Source organism: Esox lucius, chromosome 5 (genome assembly GCF_011004845.1).
Source record: "Esox lucius isolate fEsoLuc1 chromosome 5, fEsoLuc1.pri, whole genome shotgun sequence".
Taxonomy (NCBI): Eukaryota; Metazoa; Chordata; class Actinopteri; order Esociformes; family Esocidae; genus Esox; species Esox lucius.
In genome coordinates this window covers 2,870,257-2,884,510 of record NC_047573.1, presented here as the reverse complement: position 1 = coordinate 2,884,510, position 14,254 = coordinate 2,870,257, and positions in this window count along the sequence as shown.

The window sequence follows — 14,254 nt, the reverse complement described above, 5'->3', positions numbered from 1 at the left end:
TAACGGTTTGGGCACCTGTGAAGTAAATCAAGGGAGTGCAGTGTGTTCTGGTATGTAAGTATTCTGGTCCAGACTTCCTGGTTGACCAAGTGATAAGAACCAAAACGGCAGTGGATGTCTCACCATCGACTGTCCCGAGTCTGCTGTGAGTGGAGCACTGCCAAAGTAAGGAATTGCATAACACCAAATAAGTGATGAAGGGTAGGAAACCTGAGTTTTTACCCACCAAATGACAATGCAGTGTGGTCAAAAGTGTTGCTTTGAGCAGACGTTTGACCATGGTTGGAGCTTGTCTTCTCCATCAAAGGCAGTCAAAGTGAAGGAGTGATGATTTTGGTGATGAGGGAGACAAAGAGGATCAATAACACTTTTGGTGACAATTGGCTTTGAAGTCAGCATATTTTGCCCTGCTGTTAGCATACAGTATCAATTTGAAGGTACTCCGGTAATGAAATTACATTAACTTCAATCAATCAAATGTATTTATAAAGCCCTTTTTACAACAGCAGTTGTCACAAAGTGCTTTTACAGAAACACCCGGCCTTAAACCCCAAGGAGCAAACAACAGTAGTGTTGAATTTCAGTGGCTAGGAAAAACTCACTAAGCAGGACGAATTTTAGGAAGAAACCTAGAGAGGACCCAGGCTCAGAGGGTGACCAGTCCTCTTCTGGCTGTGCCGGGTGAGATATTAAGAGTCCAATTGGAATAATTAATAAAAGCATCTGGGCTAAATCCAGAGTCTATTTCAATTTAGACTAGGTCAGAAGTATGACCAGATGGACAAGGACAGGGACAGCAACGGGCCCCCCAAACCAGGTACTCCGCAGGTGTGGACCAGGACCTCATGTCCTCCTAAAGTTTAAAACGGGAGGAGACTGGGAAAATTCAGAAAATGCATTCCTCATATCAACAACGATTTAGAGTGGAGAAAGAGAACTGACCCAATCCCCCAGCACAATAGTATAGCAGTGTAAGACCTTGGAACTGAGACGGGGGGTCCGGCGACAGTGTGGCCCTACCCGGGGGAGGCCCTGGGCATAGGGCCCAACAGGCAGGAAATCAATCCACCCACATTGCCAGGCATCAACCAAAGGGACACCCACCAACCGCTTCAGCAGGAAGCCTCCAGTTACTGATGGATGTCTCAAGGGTTGTAGTTTTGTGAACAGCAATGATATGCTTGAATGCAATATTGCAGGAAATTAGTATGTCTGTGTTGTGTGAGTTGGGTGTTAACATTGCAGCCCAGACAGCTTTAGCAATGAACGAGTAGCTTTTGTGTAGCAGGCATGCTGTGTCATATGACTCATTGATCTTTTTAATTACATTTTACAGAACACAGGGTTGGGTATGTTACTTTTTAAAATAAATCTGTTACAGTTACAAGTTACCTGTCCACATTTGTAATCAGTAACGTATCTTTTTGATTACTTAAACTCAGTAACGTAATCTGATTACTTTTAGATTACTTTCGTATTAAGAGGCATTGGAAAACAAATAGGAATAGCTTAAAACCAACTGAACGCCTTTTGGATCAATTAATTTTAGAGTTTACAAAGCTGGCCAAAAACTGAATTTTCATTTTAATTTATGGGTTGTGTTGGCTACAGTGCCTTTGGAAATGGGTTTCTAAACCATTGCTTTTTACTTCAATATGATTGGGCTACATCTCTACACGCTAAAGGTCTGTCAGATATTCAGTCATTCCAATGAATTCAATACATCTTGATCTTCTAGAATCTCACTTTTTATCTGAACATAACCCAAAATCTAATTATGCTTAAGCCTGTTCTGTTATTTGTGTTTTATTTAATTGCTTCAAAACATTTTTGAAAAATGTAATGGCAATTACTCAAAAAGGGTATTGACATAGTTGTATATAAAAATTAAGATACCCGTAGCTTTTCGCACATAAACTAAAATCTGTAGTAGTCTGATGATTTGCTCCAAAACGAACATTGTCAAAATGTTGCAGAAACCCCCAGCATGCGAATGCACGTTTGCACTCGTGAACACCCACAGAGAAATAAGAATTACCTGCGCGAACGTAACCTGCAATTATTATTACGGATTATTATGGCACACCTATTATTTTTCAATTGAAGTAATCGAAAAGTAATCATAAATTTTTTCAGAAGTATCTGTAATTCGATTACAATATTTTCGTGGTAACGTAACGCATTACAAAGTTACTGTTTTTTGTAATCCGTTACTCCCCAACTCTGACAGAACATTACAACCATTCCGCTAGCAAAAAAGTACAGACGTTGTTGAGTGTCCTTCAGCACTATCGACTGCATAAGACAGCATTATATATAATAATGGCAATGCTGTTAGATCATCAGTCCAGACATTTTCTCCTAGCAAATTACATGACATATTCTGTAATATACAAGAGCCCCATATGTAGCAAAAAAGTATACACATTTACAAACAAACCAGAACATTTATGTAATTAAAAAAATATTTTATCACCCCCTCACACTCCCAACAGCACAGAAATTAAAATCAGAACTGTCTGGGACTTCATAACCATCAGAAAGGATAAAGTAGCAAATCTCATCAAGTTAACTCCAATGAAACTGTAGATCTTCAATGGCAATAGCCATGATAAACAGTATTTATTTCCGTTAGTAGAGTTCTATCCTTCTCCAATCATTGACAAATTTGTTCCAGCTCTCAACTGATCAAATTTTTTAATATTATCAAACTGGACATTTTACTGTTAAATAAAATATAAGAACACCAGCCAATATGAATGCTTTACTCTTCATTGGGTTCTTTTCTTTTAAAAGAAGAATTGTGAAAGATAAGAAAAAAATTACAATAAATTGAAACAAACAATTAATATTTTCCAACTGACAAAATACAAACACACAAGCAAAGACAGACACTTAACTCTTCCTTGTTGTCAGAAATGAGTCTGAGTGGTCTTCAATTCTATCTTCACCTTCCACTACCAGTTTAAAAACAGTATAAAACAGTGTCAACCATTTGATTCAATTCGTTTATAATTTATTTAGATAACTTTTACAATTTCATCAAATATCTTGTTGAATCATTACTTGTGGAACTCATAGTAAAAATCTTTAAATGTGAGTACTTGTGAGGTGACTCGGTGTTCATCTATGTTTGAAAAAAAGTTACCAACCAAGCTTGTTAGTAGTTGTATTACTGTACTGTAGCTTGCTAATGTTTGAGCTAACGTTAGTTGGCATGCTATACAGTACTGTAATTCGATGGGTACTACCAAAGTGATTTTAGCTATAAGAAAGATAGTTATCTATCTGCTTTGTAAATAAGTTAGATACGCTTACCTGAGATTCCTTGTCCAGAAATGATGACGGTGTTCCAGGATTGATCTCGGCTTAACAAACTAAACTGATGCTTAACGTAGTCTTACAGTACCGTTTGCTAGCTGAAGTAGCTAGTTAGCCAGGTATACCTTTAAAGAAAACTTGCGCTACCTGCAATAGTTAGCTAGGAATATTACAGTACTAATGGAGGCTACACGACTAAATTAGAAAATAACTAAATTTGAAAATGGCTAGATTAGATAACGGAAGTATGATTAACATCAATGATTGTAACATTTCTAAATAGCAATAACCACTAATGTAGGCTAACCACAGTAGCAGTAGAGTACTGGTGAAAACTCACAGACATGACTAAATCAGAACACAAATCAGAATTATCTTAAACTGGAGTAAAATAAACGTGTTATAGCCATCGGTTATGTCTGCTGAGATGCTGTGAACTTCTGACGACTATTTAGGAGTCAAACTATAACGAACAAGAAATGGCGGGACGCTCGAGCTGTAGCACATCCGCGCGGGCAGTTTACAATTTGTGTACGCATTCCGTCTGTGTTGTGGGAGATTATACAGAACTATTTGAATTGGTCTGAATTGTGGTGATTGGGGAATTATTGTGACTATAAAAATCTTCAGGTGAGCGTTGAAATATTTGGAATACATGTGGTGGCAGTAATGACATTGTAAGCAAAGTACGTTGTAGCAACGAAAATAGTTAATAGAGGTTTGTAGTTACGTAAGATCTATATTGTCAGTACGTCCTGTAATTACGTTTCTGCTACATCCTGAGTAAGTAAGGAAGATTACCAATTATGTGGTCATTCATTTCCTTCAGATAACGGTTGAGTTACGTAGGATCGCTACCAAACCGGTAGTGGTAAGTGGTTACCTTGTCAGTACGTAGTGTAATTATGCTCCTGCGATGTGCTAATTATGTGGTCATGCAATGACCTTCAGATAACGTAGCCACATCGTTTAGAGAGGGTAATTTCATGACATTACCAATCCATAACGTCAAGGTTGGTCGTGGTTACGTAACGTGTTAGCTGGGTTGTGGGTCTATATGGGGGTAGGGATAGTCTGGCAGACTGGGGTCACTATGACCGCACAGTCCTCATAAAAATTTTCCAGCATGACATCTCAAAGTAGAAAACGCAAGTGAAACTTTTCATTTAGACTTCTTTTGTGTTTACAACTCCAAATCTCAATTTTACATTTGGTCATGGTAAATCGTACCTAGACTTTTTTTTTAAACTCATATTTTGCTGGTTTAGCTCCTGCTCATTATCTTAATACTTCTGTTCTATTACAATACATTGGTCTCCGTGAGGCCATCTTATAACATATCCTAATGCAAGCGAAAAAATCCCCACAAAAGCGTCCTCTCTAATTCCCAAGAGAACTGTGATTTCCATGAAAACATTTAACCAGCCAATAAATGCCTCAATACTCAATTTACACAACCAAGAAAACAACTGTACCATGGCAGGACCATGGGAAATAGGGGAAGGTGAAGATGCAGCTCAATAAAGTTTACAACCCACAAGTAGCCGCTGTTACTATAGCTCCGCTCACCATACAACAAGTCAAGACACGTTGTCTGCAAAAAGTTTACAACCCTCAAGTAGCCGCTGTTACTATAGCTCCGCTCACCATACAAGTCAAGACACGTTGTCTGCAAAAAGTTAAAACATCATTCCCCACAATACCATGGAAACAAAACGTCACTGTGAAATCAGGACAGAACCTGCATTGAGCCTTAAATTAAAAACTAGTCCTTTTGGATTTGCACTACTAGGCTATGCCTAATATGTAGGGAATAGGGTGCCAATTGGGACACATGCCTGGTAATATGAGAAGAAGGTGACCCCTAGTCAAAAAGCCTTTTAGGATTTTCCGTTACGATTTGGAACCATCGTACAGGATTCTATTTGGATTTCTACTACATAGGCACCAGTTCTATAGGATTTGGTTGGGGGTTGTGTTATAGGATTTGTACAGGAAACAATTCAGTCAGACAAAAACTATTCTTTAAGATGAATAGAAAAAAAAAAAATAATACAAGATTAGAAAATTATTATTGTATTTCAAGGGTAATTGACTACAAGCTCACCGTTAAGGCCCCTGTGCTCCATCAAGCACCAAACATGTATTTGTTCCCACCCAGGCTGAATACTCTGTCCTTCCTCACATTTCCTAGGAAAAGACAGGGCAAGGTGGGCAGGTGATGATGTACCAATGTAGGTCTTAGTTCACAGCTGTTAGCAGCCGTCATTATTAACGGGTGGTTTACAGCTACTTTACCTTTTAAACCTTCAGAGGTTCACTGGGGTGGAAAAGCGGAGTAATTAGACCACCTGTGTGTTTTTTGTCACATGGACCAACTGTTAAAGTCCTATACAAGAAGTTAACTGTTGTTAAAATAAGTTAACTGTAGTTAAAGTCCTCAACAATAAGTTAACTGTAGTTAAAGTCCTATACAGTAAGTTAACTGTAGTTAAAGTCCTATACAGTAAGTTAACTGTTGTTAACCCTCAACATGAACCAAACACCAAGCTAAGTGATGGTTGCCCGGGAAGATGGCAGTTTTTTGCCAACAGTTACTGGTAGAAACAACAGATGTTGCTAATTCAGCTCATATGTGGGTATATACAGTACTTCACAAGTGCACTGTGACCATATTACAAACACAGTCTCTCACACAGTTTTCTCAGATGACATTGACAAACGTGAAAGCCAAGTACGCTGTATGTAAACAACATTCGCTAAATATTACCTTCTGCCTTTAGTGCTAAGGAGTGAAGTAGTCATTCCAAATGTAAAGCCATAACTACCACCACATTCTCTTCCGTGATGAGTCATACTGTACATGGTATTTTTAGCTTTGTGTTCGCTGTCCCTCAGAAATTCCCTCCGGAGGAAACTTCTGCATGCAAGAGCACGTAGACATGCTGTATGCCTTAACAGTTTCACACACACACCTGTTCTCTCTCGCACACAAACACACACACACGCATGCACACCTCTGGGATTTATTAGCCCATTTCTACCCTGATTCACCCAACAATCTCTCACACACACACACACACATCGCCCCACTCCTGCACTGTCCCACCATCTCTCCAGACTTACCAGTCAAGCAGACAGAAGGCTTGGGATTATGGGTTAGGATCAAGGTGGCCTACAGAGCAGCAGTAGTTCCAGAGGGGTACCCCTTCCCTGGCTTTATAATGTCAGTGGCTCCCTGAATCCTTCCCTCTGCACGACTGTGTGTTTGGGATCCAGGCTGGCGGTGATAGAGTGACTAACATGCTGCAACATATGCTGCCGGGCGCTGCCGACACTCCCTCTCTCTTTAACGCTCTCCGACTCTCCCTCTCTGATTTCTTTCCCTCTCCTGTCCTGACTCAGCCAGCGTCCTTCTCCTCTCCTGCCTGGGGGACACCTCTGCTGTTAGAGTTCCATGACTCTGCTTGGCTAGCTGTGCGGTGATGTGTGCTAATCTGTGCGGGCAGGCAGCCAGGCAGCCAGACACACCATTGATTGTAGGACAGCCACACGAGGTTCTAGAACAGAGCACGGTGATAGAATAGAAGCATTCTAGAATATTCCAGTGAAACAGGTCCTGTCTGTGACTGGATAGTGCCTAAATGGCCTAACTGAGGAGGAAGTGCTGTGAAATACCCTCCCCTTCTATCGCCAACTTGATCCACAGTGCACGCTTACCCCTCCCCCTCCCCTACCCTCCCCCTTTCTTTCCCTACCTCCTTCCCTCCGACTCTCTTTCTGTTTGGCTCTTTCTGCTGTTTTGGAAACAGACACACACACACACATACTGCAGGTGAATGCTGGGAAATGGGCCAAGGGTCGGCCACAGAATGACCCCTAAGAGGGTGTTGGGTAACACACCACAAGGCTGTGGTTCAGACACACACACACACACACACTGTTAGTGCAATCAGTCAGTGCATCACAACCAAACATAAACACTGACCTCTGCTGGTCTTCTTTATAATGTCCAGTAGTAGCCTACCAGCGGTCAATACTCACAGCAGACAGACAGACCCTAAATAACCCTCCCCCCTCACAGCCTGTCCTCTACTTGAATTACTTTCATGGACACACACACACGCACTCTTAACCGTACCTGCTGCAAATCATTGTGGTCTCCCTGAGCCGGTGGGAACAGCACCACATTCTCAGGGGCGCCACCTTCTGGCTGAAACAGGAAATGTCACGTTCAGAATCACACATTTCAACTAATGGCTGTAATAACGGCATTTGTCTGAAACTAGAAGCACGGAGCATGTTTTTCTGCATGGCAGCTGTGAGTCATGAAGTTTAGACGGGGGGGACGGGCAGGGCCTTGTTATTGTCCTTGTTGTTGTTGGTGCTATACCAGGAGCTCTTCACATCCTAGGGCTATCTCACCAACAGCACCCTATTCACAACATCACTTTGGCCTTACGGTCAAAAGAAGTGACCTAAGTAACGAATAGGGCACCGTTTAGGATTCACCCTGGGGCATGCACAAGTAAGTCCTGTTTGTGTGTAGCGCATTGCAGGAGAGGAACATCATTTTTAGGTTTAGGAATTTATTGGTTATGGTTAGGGCAATGTTTAAGAAATTAAGAAAACTCCAAAAGTTCTTAGCACATACTTGTCATGCACTTCAAGGATGCTTATGGGCTGTTTGTGCGTCTCATCTGTGTGTGTGTGTGTTTGTGTGTGTGTGTGTTTGTGTATGTGTGTGTGTGTGTGTGAGAGTGTCCAGTGTATAATCTACAGAGTGTAAGAGAGAAACATTGATGTTTAAATCCTATTACTATGGTTAATCCTTGAATTCCAAATTCTGCAGAAAGCACAGGGCAGACCTAACAAAGCCATTCTTTTTTGTTGAAATATATTTTTCACTAAAAAAGTTACCAAAGAGTTTATAATATCTGTGTAAACAGCTAGACTGAAAACATTCTAAAACTAGAGAGTCCTTAGCTTGTTCATCTCATCCAAGACTACATTCATATGATGAAGGCAGCAAAATTGAACTTGTTCACCCACGAAGGGGTCAGGAAAACATTCCACCGTGCCATTAAACGTTGAGTCGTTGATTGTACCTCACCAAAAACCAGGTAGACAACAAAAAGTTTGCCTGACCGCACGACACAGCCCCAACCATGAGGTAAACACGCACACTTCCATTTATTTGGCAAAAGTGCAGCCATAACAGCACAAGCTCCAAGCCAGGCAACCCTAAGCTTTCCAGACAGAGTCAGATCAACAATCTGGTGATATTTATGTTCTGTTGTGGGAAAACAAACAAAGGTCTCCAGGCTGTTATCAAACTCCTGCTCTGCTACTGAACCCTAAAGGGAAAAGGCTGGAACGATGCAAAGCTGAGGATCTTTTTTTTTTTTGCTTGATTCAGTAACCCAGTGTTAGTTTGGTTTAATATCCCAGTGTTAGTTTGGTTTAATATACCAGTGTTAGTTTGGTTTAATATCCCAGTGTTAGTTTGGTTTAATATCCCAGTGTTAGTTTGGTTTAATATCCCAGTGTTAGTTTGGTTTAATATCCCAGTGTTAGTTTGGTTTAATATCCCAGTCTTAGTTTGGTTTAATATCTCAGTGTTAGTTTGGTTTAATATCCCAGTGTTAGTTTGGTTTAATATCCCAGTGTTAGTTTGGTTTAATATACCAGTGTTAGTTTGGTTTAATATCCCAGTGTTAGTTTGGTTTAATATCCCCGTGTTAGTTTGGTTTAATATACCAGTGTTAGTTTGGTTTAATATACCAGTGTTAGTTTGGTTTAATATCTCAGTGTTAGTTTGGTTTAATATCCCAGTGTTAGTTTGGTTTAATATCCCAGTGTTAGTTAAGTTTTATATCCCAGTTTTAATTTGGTTTAATATCCCAGTGTTAGTTAAGTTTTATATCCCAGTTTTAATTTGGTTTAATATCCCAGTGTTAGTTTGGTTTAATATCCCAGTGTTAGTTTGGTTTAATATCCCAGTGTTAGTTTGGTTTAATATACCAGTGTTAGTTTGGTTTAATATCCCAGTGTTAGTTTGGTTTAATATACCAGTGTTAGTTTGGTTTAATATCTCAGTGTTAGTTTGGTTTAATATCCCAGTGTTAGTTTGGTTTAATATCCCAGTGTTAGTTTGGTTTAATATCCCAGTTTTAATTTGGTTTAATATCCCAGTGTTAGTTTGGTTTAATATCCCAGTTTTAATTTGGTTTAATATCCCAGTGTTAGTTAAGTTTAATATCCCAGTGTTAGTTTGGTTTAATATCCCAGTTTTAATTTGGTTTAATATACCAGTGTTAGTTTGGTTTAATATCTCAGTGTTAGTTTGGTTTAATATCCCAGTGTTAGTTTGGTTTAATATCCCAGTTTTAATTTGGTTTAATATCCCAGTGTTAGTTTGGTTTAATATCCCAGTGTTAGTTTGGTTTAATATCCCAGTGTTAGTTTGGTTTAATATCCCAGTGTTAGTTTAGTTTATTAGTTTTGTATAATAGCCCAGTGATAGATTGCTTCAATTGCCCGTTGTTATTTTGGTTAAATAGCCCAAGGTTAGTTTGGTAAAATAATCCATCGATGCATGACTAGCCCGGCCTGCTTGGAGAGTCTTGTGAACTCATATGGTCATTGACAAATGTTGTGATAGTATCCATAGCAGTTGGCAAGTTGGTCTTAAGAGGTCAGGGGCCTAGCTGGGGAATGACAGTCGCAAGCAGCACAAGGAAACAAGTAGTAGTTGTGGACTAACTGTTGTTAGTGTTTGTCAAGGTGTTAGTAGCAGGAGATATGGGTATAGTAGTAGAATTGGTATTACTGGTTAAAGTACTAGTAGTGGTTATAGGAGTGACAAGCTTTACTAGTAGAAGACCAGTAGTACCAGTAGATGACCAGCTGGTAGTAGTGGTAATAGTAGTGTGAGTTGCTGAGTAACAGCTACTGAGTAGAAAGCTAGTCAATCTGTCCCCTCTCTGATCTTACCAGTGCTCTGGTCTGGGCAGTGCTGTTCTCGTTCCCCATGGTGGATCAGTTGGCCTCAAGGCACCCAGGCAGGGCAGCGTTGCCCGAACCAAAGCCCAGTCACATCAGCTGGAGCTGGCTGAAACACAGCAGCACAGCAGCAGTTTTACCACAGGACACTGGTAGAACACAGCAGAGAGTTCCTGGTAGTACCACAGGACACTGGTAGAACACAGCAGAGAGTTCCTGGTAGTACCACAATACACTGGTAGAACACAGCAGAGAGTTCCTGGTAGTACCACAAGACACTGGTAGAACACAGCAGAGAGTTCCAGGTAATACCACAGGACACTGGTAGAACACAGCAGAGAGTTCCTGGTAGTACCACAGGACACTGGTAGAACACAGCAGAGAGTTCCTGGTAGTACCACAATACACTGGTAGAACACAGCAGAGAGTTCCTGGTAGTACCACAGGACACTGGTAGAACACAGCAGAGAGTTCCTGGTAGTACCACAATACACTGGTAGAACACAGCAGAGAGTTCCTGGTAGTACCACAGGACACTGGTAGAACACAGCAGAGAGTTCCTGGTAGTACCACAGGACACTGGTAGAACACAGCAGAGAGTTCCTGGTAGTACCACAATACACTGGTAGAACACAGCAGAGAGTTCCTGGTAGTACCACAGGACACTGGTAGAACACAGCAGAGAGTTCCTGGTAATACCACAGGACACTGGTAGAACACAGCAGAGAGTTCCTGGTAGTACCACAGGACACTGGTAGAACACAGCAGAGAGTTCCAGGTAATACCACAGGACACTGGTAGAACACAGCAGAGAGTTCCTGGTAGTACCACAGGACACTGGTAGAACACAGCCGTCCCCGGCAGTCACAGAACACACACAGAGTGTGAAAGGGAGTGGTAGTCTGGCAGATACTGGCTAAGCCCTCCACGAGTCACCCTCTCAACGTCATCTAGGACAATAGTAGAATGTACAGAGATACTGAAGGAGAGAAGTCTGGAGCCAGTGTAGTAACAAGTCAAGTCTCTCTCACACTCTCACACACACACACACACACACACACACACACCACACTGAGAGAAACATCAATTCCTGAGGGTTATGATTACTGATGCTGGCCAGTCTAACACAGTTTATATTTGAGGTGTGTGAGAGTGAAACAGAAAGAAGGACTTTGGTCATGTGTTCAGATTAGAGGCCCTGTGCTGTAAGCTTTCATTCACTCAGAGCAAAGTACAAGAACTACTCCCTCCCTTCTTCTTCTCACTCTGAATGGGGACAGATTTAATAGTGGGTTAATAATATTTAAAAGTTACTGTAGCCTTACAACACCAGTTGAATCATTGTTGGCAGCCCAGGCATATCAAGCTAACTCTCCCTGAACCCCTTCCAACATTGTGTTTTACTGAACACAAGCTTACTGAACACTGTCTTACAGAACATAGACTTACTGAACACTGTCTTACAGAGCATAGACTTACTGAACACTGTCTTTTAGCATTCAGTATGGACACAGTATGGGCACAGTTCCTAGACAGCTAGGAACACAGCTTGGAATCTTCTGGCTTGGGGATCCAGGCTTGTGCTTTTATATCTGAGTGGTGGAAGAGTAAATTAAAGTGGGCATGTGAACTTTTGTATAACATGAGAGACCTTTGAATAAGTGCAGTAAACTAGGAGGTTTGTGTCTAATAAGATGAGAAATGCCAAGCCCTGTCTGATACTGTGGTGCTGACACTGCTCCACGCTGGGAAACAACCCAACCAGTCCCTTAAAGAGCCAGGGAACATGTTGTGTCCCCGATCAATTTGATCAGATGGTCCCTCTCCTCCCAATCCCACAAAAAGAGGCAGTTTCTCCCTTTTCTCCCTTGGAGATCTTCTTGATTTCTGATTGGATGGGGAGTGACTCAATGAACTGCAATCTTCAGGTTTCCCCACAGTACCTTTCTAAATCATGACCAGTCAAATGAATTTGCCTCAGGTGTATTCCAGTTAAGTTCTTGAGACATCTAAAGGATGATCAAAGGACACAGGAGATATCTAAGCTCGGCCCTATTGTATATACATGAGATATTTCTGTTTTGCATTTAAAAATGAATCGGCACACTTTCTAAAATTGTGTTTTCACTTTTTCATTATTGTCTGTAGATTGGTGTGGTATTGTGTGCAGATAGTAGATTGTGCATAGTCTATATCAACAAAATGAAAAGAAAGTGAAGGGGTCTGCCTTCTTCATAAATGCACTGTGTGTGACTTACTTTCTGTTCAATCTGCCTCACCTGGGAATTCATTGAGAATGAATTCAACTCCAATCAGCTAACCTTGATCGACAGTCACTGTCCCTCACGCCCCCTCAGTGATCTCACTATTTTAGGATGAAGTGACATAATCCCCTTAATACCATGACTGGTAACTTAAAGGTGACATCATCCCCCTGTCATAGCCACTGGATGAGAGTCCCGTGTCAGATGTGAATCCGATCAGTCCCCGTCCTAGCAAGCCGACCATCCTTACCACAGTTCCTAGCAATGTGACTTTGTCTATTCTTAAGCAAGAGGACAGCTGAGAGCTACCTTTTAAACCTCTGACCTGTCACCAAGCGATTGTTATTGGCTATGCCAATATAACCTCATCCCCAGGCTTAAGAGAACACTGTTGGACGAGAATCCAAGGAAGCACCCGTATATGTGATGAAACATTAGTACATGTCATCTCCTATCCTGGCCCTGGGCTGGATCAGGCTTACATGGCCGCTTGAAAGGCCCACACACCTGAAGTCTTTCAAATATGTGTGTGATTTCTAATCTGTATTTGAAACAGTCAGAAACTGGGCACTTATTGTATGCCCAATGGCTGATTAGTCAGGAAGCACTGACCTGTACGAAGCCGCTCATAAATAGATGGCTGTACGTTCTGTCATCTACAACCCAGACAGGCAGCTCCTTGTCACAGGAGATCATGTCTAAATGTTACATACTCGGTTTGAATTATATACCCAATTCACTTTACTCTTCAACAGACTGCTTGTGTTGTAGTCCTGGTCCAAGCCTGGGTTTCTCAGTAAGGATGACAGTCGAGCTGTGACAGACGTATGAAAACGCCCATGGAATGATTCTCCCGTAGATATGAGAAAGGTGCAGTGATATGTTCTGTTGTGGTCTGACATCTCTCCTTTGCATGATGGTCTCTGACTGCTATTTGTGTGAAAGGAGTGTAATTTCACCCACGCTGGTGTGTGCGTGTGTACTTTAGGGTTATTTTGACAACACAAAAGGATCTCCAGCACAAATCATATGATACAACTCCGGGGTGCCAAGCCATTCCGTCACATCATCAACATGTCAGTAACTGTTTGTTTCTTAAGCACCCGGTTTCTGTTGACAACCAACCGCTAAACTGATTGACTCTGGACCCTTCAAGTGTGTAACGTTGTTGCCAGTGCTGTGCTGTATGTTCACTCTGGGAACAGAGACAAGGCGAGAATTTGGAGACAGTTGTTCACCGCACACAGCGTTTTCTACTTAGTGACGAGTCCAAGTAGGGCTGCGCTCATATCTGGGCTTCATGGATTGTTTGAAATGCAGGATTTCAAAGGCATTCATGAACACAGCCATGTCACCCAGTTGCGCAAAATAAAAGTCTTGAAAAATAATGAGAACATAAGATTTAAACCAGAACTACTGATCTCCACAGTTAGAATACATGTAACAAATGGACACATGTTATTTGCAAAGTGGTTCTAAAAGCACAGAGAAATGACTCAAACTCAAGCCAAGTGTTCATTAGGCACAACTGAAGTAGACGATGGTGACAGCAACCGAAATGCCAAATCATTTTGAAGCACCAAAGACTGAACTCACCGGCAGCAGAAAGGATGTAATCACAATGTTATTCCAAGCCCGGGTTCAGCTGTGTCTGTGTTCAGCCA